Source organism: Triturus cristatus, chromosome 4_2, assembly GCF_964204655.1.
Source record: "Triturus cristatus chromosome 4_2, aTriCri1.1, whole genome shotgun sequence".
Lineage (NCBI taxonomy): Eukaryota > Metazoa > Chordata > Amphibia > Caudata > Salamandridae > Triturus > Triturus cristatus.
The window spans coordinates 589,043,288-589,058,099 of record NC_140586.1 but is presented as its reverse complement, the minus strand read 5'-3'; the positions used below and the strand labels follow the sequence as shown (position 1 = coordinate 589,058,099).

General features: G+C 48.2%; 1 protein-coding gene across 1 annotated transcript in view; it reads left to right on the top strand.

Moving 5' to 3' along the window:
- Nucleotides 1-6,794: 6,794 nt before the first annotated feature.
- Nucleotides 6,795-14,812, top strand: part of LOC146834722 (pancreatic alpha-amylase-like) — a 146,365-nt gene continuing 138,347 nt past the window's right edge. The window contains exon 1 of the mRNA XM_085602249.1: nt 6,795-6,917. The gene's annotated coding sequence lies outside the window, so the exon portion shown is untranslated. The remainder of the gene's footprint in view (nt 6,918-14,812) is intronic.

The window sequence follows — 14,812 nt, the reverse complement described above, 5'->3', positions numbered from 1 at the left end:
GTGGAGGCCGTGCCCATATGAGCCAAAGTGGTGGTGGTGCACTCGTGGGGCCGCCGAAGGTTTGTGGGAACGAAGGACGTGCCCATGGGGTTATTATCATGGATGGGAGAGGAGGGCGCGACACTTGGTACATGTGCAGGATCAACTGTGCCAAATGCTGAAGGATGAATATCAGCAACCGGGTCAAATTTGAGCCCATTTATGTAAGATATTTGAATTGCGCTCCCCTCATCAACCGCATGTCAGTCTACCATCTCAAGGCTACTAAAGCGGTTGTGGGTAGATAGATGGGCGGGGTAGTGAATTCTATGTGGCCCTGGAATTCCCCTCCTCTGTCCACCGCCTCCCCCCCTCCTTCTTGCAACAGTTTCCCAGCCGGCCTCACTCCCATAAGTAGGGAACTGCTCTGTTGGTCTTTCCCTGTATGGCGGGTAATTGTTCTTCCTCCGACTATTTTCCCAACCCTCCAACAGCTCCTGGTGATGCCTCCATCTATGATCCTCCAGGTTGTAAAAATTTGAGGGGTAAAAGAATGAGAGGGGCAGTGGTTGGATGGTGCTCGCAAAATCCCCATCAGCAGCACGGGTGCAAATATATGCGGCTGCATTCGGATCTCTGAAGGTGACCAGAATGCAGTCGCCACCGATGGATTTCTTAGTATAGCCCACCCACGCTGCCCTCCTAGCCATGGTTATATCGCTAGTAGTACCTCTCGGTAACGGTCTGTTTACGGAGAGCCAATTAATTACTTTATTTATTAGTGAAATGGTGGATTCAGATGTAGTAGAATTTAATTCAGGGACCCCCACCAGAACCAGAGTGTAAGGTGCTACTTCTGGGGGGAGGTTTATGAATTTGGATTTAGAAGTAATATCAGGTTTCTCTCCAGTAAAAGGAGGGTCACTCTTAGCTTTGGCCGGAGGCTGGGTATTATTGTCTTTCAGCGGGAGGGTTGATTTTGAAATAGCGGTAGCCGATTGTTGGATGGGAGTGGGAGCCAAATTTACAACCAATGGTGCCGGAACGTTGATTGGTACAGGTTGTGGGGGTTTGGGATTAATTTGCGGGGGTTTATTAGTAGTTGGTGTGGGAGGGAAGTTGTCTTTGGTAAGTTTTGAACCTGGTCCCTCTCTAACTAATTTGGTCCCACTGTTGGCCGTTTTCCTTGAGTCTACGAGTTGCACGGTAGCCTTTTCAATACTAACTAATCTGGCTTCCATCTTAATCAGTCTTGCCTCAAGAGGGCTCAACAGAGACCTAACTAAAGTGCCTATATCTTCTAGGGTAATATCATCTGAAATAATATCTGCTGGAGCGTTGCTAATAGGTTGTGGTAAAGAAGTTGACTTACACGTTCTAAGGGGAGACGGCGGTCCTAATGTATTCCCAGTGTGCTCGGAGGAAGCACCCATCTCCCTTTTACCTCTGGCTTGCTTAGATTTCGAAGTTTTAGTCCTATGATCTACTTTTTTTTGGAGGCCCTGCTTCTTTTTTGGAACAGCCCCTTCCCTGGTACCCCTGTTGTTGTCTAGGTTAGTTCCTGCAACTTTAGCTATCTCAGTGTTCTCTATGGGTGTAAGCTGGGGATTTTGCGTGTTGGGTAGGGCCATGAGGCTCATGTCCTCGAGGTAACTCGGGGCCTCAGTAGTAAACTCGGGATTGGTGGAATTAGTGGCTGGGATAGGACATATTGCCGGGTCTATACTTTGGTTATTTGGAAGACCAGATCTATTTTCTGGGGTTCTAACATGGGCCATGGGGCCCAATGAGGACCTTCTTACCCAGTCTATTTCTTGTGAGATTCTGCGCTCGAGAACCTCTATTTCCTCAAACAAAAGGGAGCCAGCTTTGGCAAAGTAAGTGTCAATAGGTCCTTTAACGGCCCCCGATGTAATTTGTGAGGAAGTTTTGCTCCTGGTTTCCCGTGTGCACATTTTACTCACAGTTCAAATACCTTTAGATCCAGGCGAAGAGGGGGGGCCCGGACCGGACTCTCACGTACTCGAACGGCCTCAAACGGCCCGCTCTTTGCCCGGTCTTCGCCCCGGTCGCTCCCGCGCGCTCCCGCGCAGCGTCAATCTCCAATATTTATATCCCAAGGACCAATAAGGTGTGTTGTGACAAGGTGTGGGCGGGGCGTTCAGGGAGAGCGGGGCCAGGTGACTCAGCCTCCGGGTCCGGGACTCCTGGGAAGATGAGTCCCGGTTCACGCTCGCAGCCCTGTAGCCTCACAAGCCCCACACGAAGCAGCCAGACAGGCAGGAGACCAGCAGCGGCAAGTGGAGGTGAGGGGAATCCGCAGCGGGACCCGCGAAGCGGGTTCCGCAAGTCGTAGGTGTGAACAGCCCTCACAGCGATGTAGCGCCAGCCAGAAGCAACAAGCAGCGTCCCACGAAGAGAGGGTCCAGGTGCAGTTTAAATTGAGCAAGGTGTGGGCGGGGCGTTCAGGGAGAGCGGGGCCAGGTGACTCAGCCTCCGGGTCCGGGACTCCTGGGAAGATGAGTCCTGGTTCACGCTCGCAGCCCTGTAGCCTCGCAAGCCCCACACGAAGCAGCCAGACAGGCAGGAGACCAGCAGCGGCAAGTGGAGGTGAGGGGAATCCGCAGCGGGACCCGCGAAGCGGGTTCCGCAAGTCGTAGGTGTGAACAGCCCTCACAGCGATGTAGCGCCAGCCAGAAGCAACAAGCAGCGTCCCACGAAGAGAGGGTCCAGGTGCAGTTTAAATTGAGCAAGGTGTGGGCGGGGCGTTCAGGGAGAGCGGGGCCAGGTGACTCAGCCTCCGGGTCCGGGACTCCTGGGAAGATGAGTCCCGGTTCACGCTCGCAGCCCTGTAGCCTCACAAGCCCCACACGAAGCAGCCAGACAGGCAGGAGACCAGCAGCGGCAAGTGGAGGTGAGGGGAATCCGCAGCGGGACCCGCGAAGCGGGTTCCGCAAGTCGTAGGTGTGAACAGCCCTCACAGCGATGTAGCGCCAGCCAGAAGCAACAAGCAGCGTCCCACAAAGAGAGGGTCCAGGTGCAGTTTAAATTGAGCAAGGTGTGGGCGGGGCGTTCAGGGAGAGCGGGGCCAGGTGACTCAGCCTCCGGGTCCGGGACTCCTGGGAAGATGAGTCCTGGTTCACGCTCGCAGCCCTGTAGCCTCGCAAGCCCCACACGAAGCAGCCAGACAGGCAGGAGACCAGCAGCGGCAAGTGGAGGTGAGGGGAATCCGCAGCGGGACCCGCGAAGCGGGTTCCGCAAGTCGTAGGTGTGAACAGCCCTCACAGCGATGTAGCGCCAGCCAGAAGCAACAAGCAGCGTCCCACGCAGAGAGGGTCCAGGTGCAGTTTAAATTGAGCAAGGTGTGGGCGGGGCGTTCAGGGAGAGCGGGGCCAGGTGACTCAGCCTCCGGGTCCGGGACTCCTGGGAAGATGAGTCCCGGTTCACGCTCGCAGCCCTGTAGCCTCACAAGCCCCACACGAAGCAGCCAGACAGGCAGGAGACCAGCAGCGGCAAGTGGAGGTGAGGGGAATCCGCAGCGGGACCCGCGAAGCGGGTTCCGCAAGTCGTAGGTGTGAACAGCCCTCACAGCGATGTAGCGCCAGCCAGAAGCAACAAGCAGCGTCATTAGGCTGTTAATTAGGTGTTAATTAGGCTTTGTTGTTATTTCACCCCTGCATCTCCACTCTATTGCTGGGAGAATTACCCCCACTCATCCCCCCGAAATTTTTACTTAGCCGCCCCCCTCAGCCCCCCCCCGACCCCCCAAAAAATGGCTCTAGTTGCGCCTCTGCCGAGGGTCATATTTTTTAGGGCCGGTCCCTTTTTTGATCTCAGTCCAACCCATGCCAATCACCCACTCCGCCCTCCTGTTCTTGTTTCAGGAGCACTGCCAACGTCCAGGAGGCCTGCTCCCCTTCCCTCCCCTCCTTAAACTTGGAAACTCCAGGGGTGATGGGGACACGGTTGTGGTCCCTCGACTGAGGGATAGAAGTTAACTTGTCCACCGCCTCTCATCACACAGCACGGCCACCATCGATCCCTAGCGCCCTGCCACTCTCCTCTAGGCGCTGCCCTGAGCTTGGCCCTGGCTCAGCTGTCTTCATAGCGTCGTCACCAGGCCGTGTGGAGGACCGGGAGGGCACCAGAGAAGCCAGAGGGACCCCGAGACCGTGGATAAGAGAGTTTAAGGGACCCCGGTACCGCGTGGAAAGGTGTGTGTGCAGGAAGGACCGTGTGAAGAAAAGTGCTTTGGGGACCTCCACGGAGCTGGGTGTGAAGTCCTTGGAGGAGTTTGAGGACCCCAGAGCGGTGTGGAGTTCGTGGTTGCCGTGGGCTGTGAGCAGCAGCCGCAGGGCCACCAGCAGGTGAGTGCACAGCCCTTCACTGCCCACACCGTATGGCAATAACATTACTAAGAGTACCACACACTGACCGGTCTCTCGCATAGAGTATTAACTCAGTGTGGTACTCCTTTCACCCAACTCAGACCCGCTCACAGACCTATCAGTTGTTATGAAGAAACCCAGGGCACTAACGTTCCCAACTCCAGTAATATGGATGTAAGTCTGCCATTGGGGCCTTGGCTTACGCAAAGTATACGTACCTTATGAGATGGCATGGAAGTACTTCGGGCTGAGAAGAGGCGGAGCCCCACGAACACAGGGTGGGGGTTACCTTCTCTGCTTGAAGTCAGGCGCAGATGGGGGGATATTCAACACATCCAGATTACAAATAGAAAATCCTCCCATTCGTTTAGAAATGATTTGGGACACGTTAATAAAAAGTGCACATTAGCACAAACGTATACGTTTCAGTCACCGGCAGACCACGCTGCCTATATGGTGACCTTTCACCTCCAACACAAGACCCTCTCCACCCCTCCCGAGGGTGGCACAGAGTCCATACCGCCACAGCGCTAGTGAGGGTTTAGTTTGCAAAGCTGTGGCGATGTGAGCAGAGGCGCAACTAGAGCCAAATTTCGGGGGGGGGGGCTGACTCTTTAAGCAAGAGTGGGGCTGCAGGGGCTCTTAGAAGGGGTGAAACAACAGTGAGGCCTCATTAACATACAAATGGTCTTTTAAAGACCTGTGGAGTGCTCGGGTGCGGCTGTGTGTCTGCCCGGGAAGCTGTCTCATCCCGGGCTGCCACACACGACGGGGGGGGGGGGGGGGGGGGGGCTGGAGCCCTTTGCGTCCAATGGGTGTTGCGCGCCTGGATGTGAGTGTGCAAGGCGCTTTACGAGTGCTCTTTCGGGTCTTTGGTTAATCGGCCCTGAATTCATCACACATCATCATAAAGTGGTCCCAGAGCCTATCGCAAAGCAAACTATCCAGAGTTCGATTATCGAAGTATTCCAGTTTATTGCAGTTGGGCGGTTCTTTAAAATCATTTTTAGTGATCTTTATAATAATATTGTATTACCTATTTAGCTGCCGAGTGAGCCCCTCATATTGAGGTGGTGCTTTTCGCACCCATCCTGAAAATGCAAAACAAGTTTCAAAATATGATGTAAAACGGTTCGTTCTGCACAATTCCTTTAAACGTGTGTTACTTATCTATAGATGCAGTTCTGATAGTCTGGGAAAGCAGCTTACAGCATTTCGAGTAGGTGTGGAACATCCCTTTTAAATCGAAGCCTACACGGAGCTCAGCTGCCTGGCTTTAAATGTTGTTCTGATCTTGTGACATTTGCTGTGTGTTAAAAGACAGAGGTCAAATGCATGCTCTGTCTTCTAGAGAGCTTGGTGTCTAGAGACAAGGAAGGTCTGGGGATTAAGGGCAGCCTTTTGAAACAGGACACGGTAACGGACCCGTATCAACAATCAAACAATAACCGTCATTACATATAAATGGAAGCACCGCAGGGAACAAGGAAAGACTGCCTAGGTGCGCAACGCCCATTGGGCTCAAAGGGCGTCAGGATCCCCTCCCCCTGTCGTGTGTGGCAGCCCGGGCTGAGACAGCTTTCCGGGCACCCACACAGCTGCACCCAATACTTCACAGGTCTTTAGAAGACCATTTGCTTTGTTATGAGGCTTTGTTGTAATGTCACCCCTTCTTAGAACCCCTGCATCTCCACTTTATTGCTGGAAGAATTACACCCCCCCCCCACCCTGAAATGTTCTTAGCCGCCCTCTCCCTCCTCCCCCCACACAAAAAAACAAATGGGCCCTAGTTGCACCTCTGCCGAGGGTCACATTTTTTAGGGCCCGGTCCCTTTTTTGATCTCAGTCCAACCCCTGCCAATCACCCCCTCCGCCCTCCTGTTCTTGTTTCACGGGCGCTTCTAATGTCCAGGGGCGGTCTGCTCCCCTCCCCTCCTTAAACTTGGAAACTCCAGGGACGTTTACTGGGTGGGGACACGGGGCGTGACGTCACTTTAGCCATGGCCTGGCTCATATTCTCTGAGCCAATCGCCCTCTCTGCCCTCATGTGCTTTCAGGAGTGCGGCCCTGCTCGTTGTATTGTATCCAATGTCCAAGCGCCTGTTCCCCCACCTTAAACTTAGAAACTCCAGGGGTGATGGGGACACGGTTGTGGTCTCTTGACTGAGGGATAGAAGTTAACTTGTCCACCGCCTCTCATCACACAGCACGGCCACCATCGATCCCTAGCGCCCTGCCGCTCTCCTCTAGGCGCTGCCCTGAGCTTGGCCCTGGCTCAGCTGTCTTCGTAGCGTCGTCACCAGGCCGTGTGGAGGACCGGGAGGGCACCAGAGAAGCCAGAGGGACCCCGAGACCGTGGATAAGAGAGTTTAAGGGACCCCGGTACCGCGTGGAAAGGTGTGTGTGCAGGAAGGACCGTGTGAAGAAAAGTGCTTTGGGGACCTCCACGGAGCTGGGTGTGAAGTCCTTGGAGGAGTTTGAGGACCCCAGAGCGGTGTGGAGTTCGTGGTTGCCGTGGGCTGTGAGCAGCAGCCGCAGGGCCACCAGCAGGTGAGTGCACAGCCCTTCACTGCCCACACCGTATGGCAATAACATTACTAAGAGTACCACACACTGACCGGTCTCTCGCATAGAGTATTAACTCAGTGTGGTACTCCTTTCACCCAACTCAGACCCGCTCACAGACCTATCAGTTGTTATGAAGAAACCCAGGGCACTGACGTTCCCAACTCCAGTAATATGGATGTAAGTCTGCCATTGGGGCCTTGGCTTACGCAAAATATAGGTAGATGGCATGGAAGTACTTCAGGCTGAGAAGAGGCGGAGCCCCACGAACACAGGGTGGGGGTTACCTTCCCCGCTTGAAGTCAGGCGCAGATGGGGGGATATTCAAAACATCCCGTTTACAAATCGAAAAGCCTCCCATTCGTTTAGAAATGATTTGGGACACGTGAATAAAAAGTGCACATTAGCACAAACGTATACGTTTCAGTCACCGGCAGACCACGCTGACTATATGGTGACCTTTCACCTCCAAACACAAGGCCCTCTCCACCCCTCCCGAGGGTGGCACAGAGTCCATGCCGCCACAGCGCTAGTGCGGGTTTAGGATGGCAAAGCTGTGGTGATGTGAGTGTGCAAGGCGCTTTAGGAGCGCTCTTCCGGGTTTTAGGTTAATCGGCCCTGGATTCATCACACATCATCAAAAAGTGGCCCCAGAGCCATCTCTAAGCAAACTATCCAGAGTTCGATTATCGAAGCATTCCGGTTTATTGTAGTTGGGCGGTTTAAAAAAATCATTTTTAGTGATCTTTTATAATAATATTGTATTACCTATTTAGCTGCCGAGTGAGCCCCTCATATTGAGGTGGTGCTTTTCGCACCCGTCCTGAAAATGCAAAACAAGTTTTAAAACAAGATGTAAAACGGTTCGTTCTGCACAAATTCTTTAAACGTGTGCTACTCATCTATAGATGCAGTTCTGATAGTCTGGGAAAGCAGCTTACAGCATTTCGAGTAGGTGTGGAACATCCCTTTTAGATCGAAGCCTACAAGGCAGCTCAGCTGCCTGGCTTTAAATGTTGTTCTGATTTTGTGACATTTGCTGTGTGTTAAAAGACAGAATAGCCATCTGAGATGTGAGGGTGAAGGATGTTATTTTTCTAGCACACCACAAAAATAAACTGTGCTGATATTTCAGAATATACCAGAATTATGAGAGTACACATTAAGCACATTTTCTTTGTAATTAAGTGTGGTGGAAACAAATATTTGAATCTGATCAGAATACATCAGTACATTATGCGATGACATTTCCTCAGACTATCGTTTGTGCGCAGTAAAACCGAGGGAAAGGTGCTTCTTGCTGGAAACCCATGTCCCAGGGCCGGTCGAGCAGCGCAATCTGCCAGGGCTGGTTGCTGTTCCCGGTCCGGCCCTGATTGAGACAGTACCAGATATTCCAGTCTGAGGCCCTGAGCAGCAGAGCTATCCCTCGTGGGGATTCCCCTCTCTCAGTGAATGACGAGGACTTCCCCGGAAGCGCCTACATGAAAACAAAGTACCTCTGCTCCTAGGGCTCACAAACTCCTGGGGGCTGTTGTATAAAGGCACATAGCAGTATATAGAAGGGGCTCCTGTAGCATGGTTGTAGGTACCCCCACGCACTCTCACCCAGGCGCGCAACGCCCATTGGGCTCAAAGGGCTTCAAACCCCCCCCCCCCCCCATGTGTGGCAGCTCGGGCTGAGACAACTCCCCGGGCACACACACAGCAACACCTGAGTACTTCACGGGTCTTTAAAAGACCAATTGCTTGTTAATGTGGCTTTGTAGGTATTTCGCCCCTTCTTAGAGGCCCTGCATCTCCACTCTGCCTATTTCTGGAAGAATCAGACCCCCCCAAAAAAATTTCTTAGCCCCCCCGAGATTTTTTCTTAGCCCCCCCCCCTAAATGTGGCTCTAGTTGCGCCTCTGAGACTGCACCCCCCTACCTCGCCTGTTCTTTGCTTCATGTATAGAAACAAACAAAGGTATGTAGCGATCGTCAGCCAAATAGTTCTGGCTAGGACCCCATACATTCTAACTTCACCTGTTTGCAGGTGACACAATGTTGCTTGATAAACTTGACAAGTTCCATAAAGTATAGGAGTTTTAAATAAACATGAATAAATCAGATGTATTGCGCCTGAGGGCTTCGCTATCCACACTACATCATCAACGTGAAATTATACCTCGGATGTATCAGTCATTCAATAAATATTTGATCAACATTACAATTAAAATCCAGACGCTTAATAAGGCAAGGTGCCAGCCTCTCCCCTACTACATAAAAAAAGCTCCCCTAAGTTGGCACAACCTACTTTTCTCTTGATGAGGCTATTTCAAGCCATGGCAGTCCCTGGAACCTTGATTAGGATACCCAACTAGCGCACTCATTTTATATGGGAAGCAGAAAAACTAAAACATGAATTTAAGAAAACCTGCCCCCTCCCTCCCAAAAGCTATGTAAATTCTTGTTCGGCAGGACATCAGGCTGCATAGATTTCATGGGTTTGACCTCCACCATACTACTAGCACAGTGAGATGGACTTTAATGAATAATCCAAAATCAAAGTCGGCATGCAAGGGAAATGCTTCCCACGAGCCCCAAGTTATATTTTTTATTTTCTGTATTGCACAGCATGCTGTACGCACTGATGTTACACCGCAAAACAAAAGTGAAAGCAGATTTCACTAATGAAATCAGCGGGGACCAATAAGTGTCCTACCACACGGTGTTCCTACATTCCTCCCGATAACAATAATCCCCACGTGTGCGACTGAGCTATTGCCCATGGAAGGAAAGGCTCCCTAATACACAAAGACAGTTCAGGATTTTGCCTTGCAAATTGTTCAAATATGGCAATGTGGGTAGCTGCGGTATTTAGGCCAGGCCTCTGGCGGCACCCATGGAAACCTGTCAAGCACAGACATTTCAGAAAGAAAGATATCAAGGCTAGTCTTGGATGGTGTTGACTGCATGGATACCTTTTCTTACCCAGATGCCACACAAACACCAAACTTTGATTAATCACAAATTTTTCTCACATTTCTCTGAAAATAAATTCCGGAACCTGTGAGTATCCATAACATTTCTACCACCCAGAATTTCCACACTTCTGCCAATAAAAACTGCACCGCATGTTAACCAAATATTATGCATTTATTTAATTAATTACATGGGACCTATAATAACAATTTTTGTGCCGTGGCCATAAATTAGATAAAGATAAAGCAGAACTCCAAAGGAGTCAATACATTTCAAAAAGTATATTCATAATACACTGATCTTGAATTACAATACTCAAAAAATAGAAAAGGTCAATTGATTTTGTGCAGAAGTGCCTAGAGAGCACAAATCTAACACAAATGCTTTCGACCCCAGAGGCCATGACTATGATTGCCACAGTATTTGATTAAAGAAGATGAATCCCCAGCATGTTGACCCTGGCGAGGTTATCTAAATATTAAACCATTTTTGAAATATAGTCTGTTATAGCAGCTTTTTATGGCATAGCAGACTCTATTGGGTCATTTAAGATTCATACTGCTGCTAGTGGGGGTACTTGCATGCCTCTGCAGCAGGCATATTAGCTTAGCAAACTCTCCGGCTCCTGCAACAAAAGAAGGATTTGTAGAGCAGAAACATTACCTCGCCAGGCTATATTTCACAACAGGCAGTGCAGGCTGGAGCATAGTCAGTGAAATGTAAGTCATACCTAACTTGTGATAACTCTACCCTTGCACAATAGGGTATTCAAAGCACCATGCCATATTGGAATCTGAAGTTTCCTGATTGGACATTGCTTCTGAATGATGGGTAGGTTTAGGCGATAACAGCCACTTATTGACCAGGAATAGGAATTTTCATAAAGGTTTTTTACTTAAGGTAAATTCTTGTTTGCCATACCATATGTGAGAGGTGAGAAGGGATATTAGCTAATGTCCATTGATTTATTGGCCATCTCAGCTGTGACAGTACACTAGTGTTGATACCACATTTCCTATCAGCTCTTCACACACAGCGCTGTTGCATCCCACAAGGGTACATCATATCCCCTCTATTATTCAACATCTTTCTAAACTCCCTACTAAACCTTACTAAATCATTCAACCTCACTTGTTATATCCAAATCATTTAAAAAAATAGATGGTCTAGAAGACCTCTAGAATTGAAAACTTGATGACTGTCAAAAACACATGGATGATGAATAAGAATCTAAAGCTCATTACTACAAAGTCATAGATTATTACTTGTGGACAATGGCAAAAATATCAACCTACTGCCATATGGCCTGAGGAACATAAGGCCCCTCGAACAATGTCAAGAACAATGGATTCAGACCTATATTTTGATACCAGATGTCAACAGCATAAAACAGAGTGCCTTCTACACCATGAAAACATTGTGTTGCATCCTCCCATACCTTGGATAACAACAAAAACTACAAACGATCCTCAAACTCATAATCGCTATGCTTAATGCCAACAGCCTATACCTTGGCCTACCTGCATTCATCATATGAAAAATACAACTCATCCAAAATGCTGCTGCAAGACTTCTTTCTTGCCTTCAGCAAAGAAAACACATAACTCCAGTCTTGCAGTCACTTCACTGGCTACTCAGAGCAAGAAGGGCAATGTTAAAGGCTGTTAGAAATTGGGGGTCATCAATTTTTGTGACGTTCTGTGGCGCAGATGCCTGCGTGATATATATCAGGTAGCACTAAGCCACCTTTTTTGGCTTAATTCTGCCTGATTAATATCAGTCCCTTTAACACAGTGTTCTGCGTTAAAGGGGCGTGCAATGGGCATTGCCGGGGGCATTCCCAGCAACATCCATGGCCTTTTGACACTGCCCCAGATTTACGAGAAATTGTAAATCTGAGGCAGCGCCAAAAGCTTATGACTCCCCAGGGGAAGCGTAAGGGAGGCACAACGAGGATAAATATCTTTATTTCTCCTCAGTTTTCATTTTTCTACGTGTGATGCATTCTGCAGCACACACAGAAAAAGAAAAAGTCTCTTGTGATTATTTTTGTACAGAAGTGTTTCCCTTCCTGTGCAAAAATAATCACTCCCACAATGCAGGCACCCTTGCACCAGGGTGCAAAGGTTTAGAGGGAATACACAGAGTAAACTATCACCCAGCCAAGCTAGTGATCAGAGACAGGCAGCAGACACCAAAGTGCCAAGAGCAGGAAAATATCAAACTTCCTCAAAATAGCTTTGACAGAAGGGTAACAACAAATCCACTTTCATCATTAAAGAGGATGTGTCATTACCATTCCAGTGGTACTAAAAATGACATTGCTACCTTCTCTCAATTAGGAATTGCAGCTTATTAAGTGGAATAAAGAATATCCAATGTTAAACTATGAGAGGGGTAGGCCTCGTAATAGTGAAAATGAGTTTAGTATATGTCCTTCCTTTTAGTTACAAAGTGTATATTTTCTATTGAGGCTTTTGCTGCGGGTTGCAGCACGAGCCTCAATAGAAAATATACACTTTTAAAACATCCCTGCACTGTGTGGCAGGCACCACATACAGTGCAGGGATGTTTAGGGGGACCTTATAGCGGACGCGGCTGGGGAATGGGGGTCCAGCTAGGGGCCCCCAAAGTCAATTTCCAACAACCTTTCCTTGTCGGAAAGGCAGACATGGAAAGGCTGTGGGAAACAAACATCATAATCCCGATGGAGGTGCCTGAACAGGCACCGCCACCATTTGGGGATTATTAGTCCTACTGACTGGCTACACATTTCAAGCATTCTTTTTGATAGAGTTTTGCCACTCCTTTCCTATGGAAGAAAGCCCAAGATAAGTCCCCGGACTGTTTGCTGTACACCGGATGTGCAGATTTTATGAGACAGACCTGTTGAACAATGAAAGAGAAGAAAAATAAATTACACTTGAGAGTGACAGACTGAGGAATACCTGCGGATATGTATTTAGCTAAAGGGCAAAACCACTCCTTGGGGCACGTAGAAGATTGTGCGCAAAATGAGAAGATGCAAAATATTAGAAACTACAGTTTAGTTAATGCTCTCATGTGCTCCACAGTAATCTTTTAGCATTCTTCAATTTTTCAAAGTCAAGTTTTACCAACCCTGTGCAGTATCTTTGTTTCTCAATTAGCAATGAAGCCACACACATAAGCAGTGCAGTCCTCTCAGTCATCAATGACTGCTGAGCAGGGAAAATGAGGGTTAGACAGGGTAGCATTTAATTCTTTCAGGACATGACAGTATCCACTGCGGACACTGTTTTTCATTATACATCTGTGAATGAATTTAAGATTACATTTGTTGTCTTTTTTGGCAGGCTACCATAACAGCGTCCTTGATAATCTGTCTCTACTTTGCACACTGAACACACTAGTTATTTTTTTAATTGACATCTCGTTATTTTTATTTTTTGCAGTAGACATTGTGTTGTTACTTTCTAGTCCAGCATGTACAGTTCCTAATCACATTAAGGGGCTTCTCTAAAGACTCAGCCATCACACTTGTGATGTCTGAAAAATCCCGCTCTTCTATTGTTGTGTCTTTGAGAGCTTCATCATTTTTATCAATGAAATAATTGTTTATTATGTTTTGGGAAGACAGGCTAGTACTTCTCACCAGTCCGATTTCTCTAGCTGCACTGAAAACCCGCTCAGATTTCATGCGGCTGTAGTACATCCTAGATATTTCATTACTAGCATGCTCATTTATGTCCACTAATCCTTTTTTCCAAAAGACCATGGGGCATATTTACAAGCCCCTATTGCCACCACAACGTCACATTTCTCGACAATGTGGTGGCTATAGGGTCTTCTCCTTATTCACAAGGCGCATTAAGCCACTTAAAGTGAAAGTATAGTATAGATTTTGATGCTACCCCATATTTGCAAGGGTGGCGTGAATATGGGCAGCACCAATATTAAGACCAGGGAAAACCTGTCTTACCCAGGAGCAATAAGGAGAAATGTTGAATTTCTCCTTGTTTTTGCTGTTTCCATCTGTGCTGCGTTGTGCAGCACACATAGAAACAGCAAAACACCATTGATTGTTTATGTGCAGGAATGTGTCCCTTTCTGCACATAAACAATCATAATATTTTTTAAATTTTGAAACTTCTATGTGCATTGCATTAGGCAGCACACATAGAAGTTTCAAAACACCATTTAAGATTGTTTATGTGCAGGAAGTGACACCTTCCTTCACACAAACAATCATTCCCCTCAACTAAAGCATACACCGTTGCACTTTGGTGGAAGAGTGAATGCATTGGCGCTAGTCAGCTAAATTAGCACCAGCGCAGGGGGAAACGCAAGGCTGCACCGTTTTCTTGTAAATACGATGCAGCCCTGCATTTCTGAAGTGGCGGAGCACGGTGTTAAGCCATGAAGGCTAACGCCACACTTCATCCCTTCATTGTGAATATGCCCCCATGAGTCTTGAGCTAATGAGGATCTAGCCTGCTCCTCATAGTACTCGTCTAATTTGGTATCTATTGCCATAGTTGACATTTTCACCCTGTGAGTTTGCTGCTTCTGTGCACTGTATGCAAGTGCTGGAACTATTAAAAACCAACACAGCACACAAGATGTTTCTAGTGATGCTGATAATGTTTGTGTTTCTTATTTTAGTGGAAAGTGTGAGTTGGATGAATGATTATTTAACCCATGGTAGGTAACATGCTACTGCAACATGCTACTGAAGCCACAACTGTGCGCCATGCTCTGCAGAGGTTGGTGGGAAGCACTTCAGTTTTTCTTTTCCCTAGAATTCAGTCTTTCATCTTCAAGTTTAGACTCCTTCTTAATGATCACACCCCAAGAAATGGAAACATCTATGATGGAAAAGTGAATGAAAGTAGACAGCCCATGTTGTATTTTGGCTACAGTTTAATGACACCGAT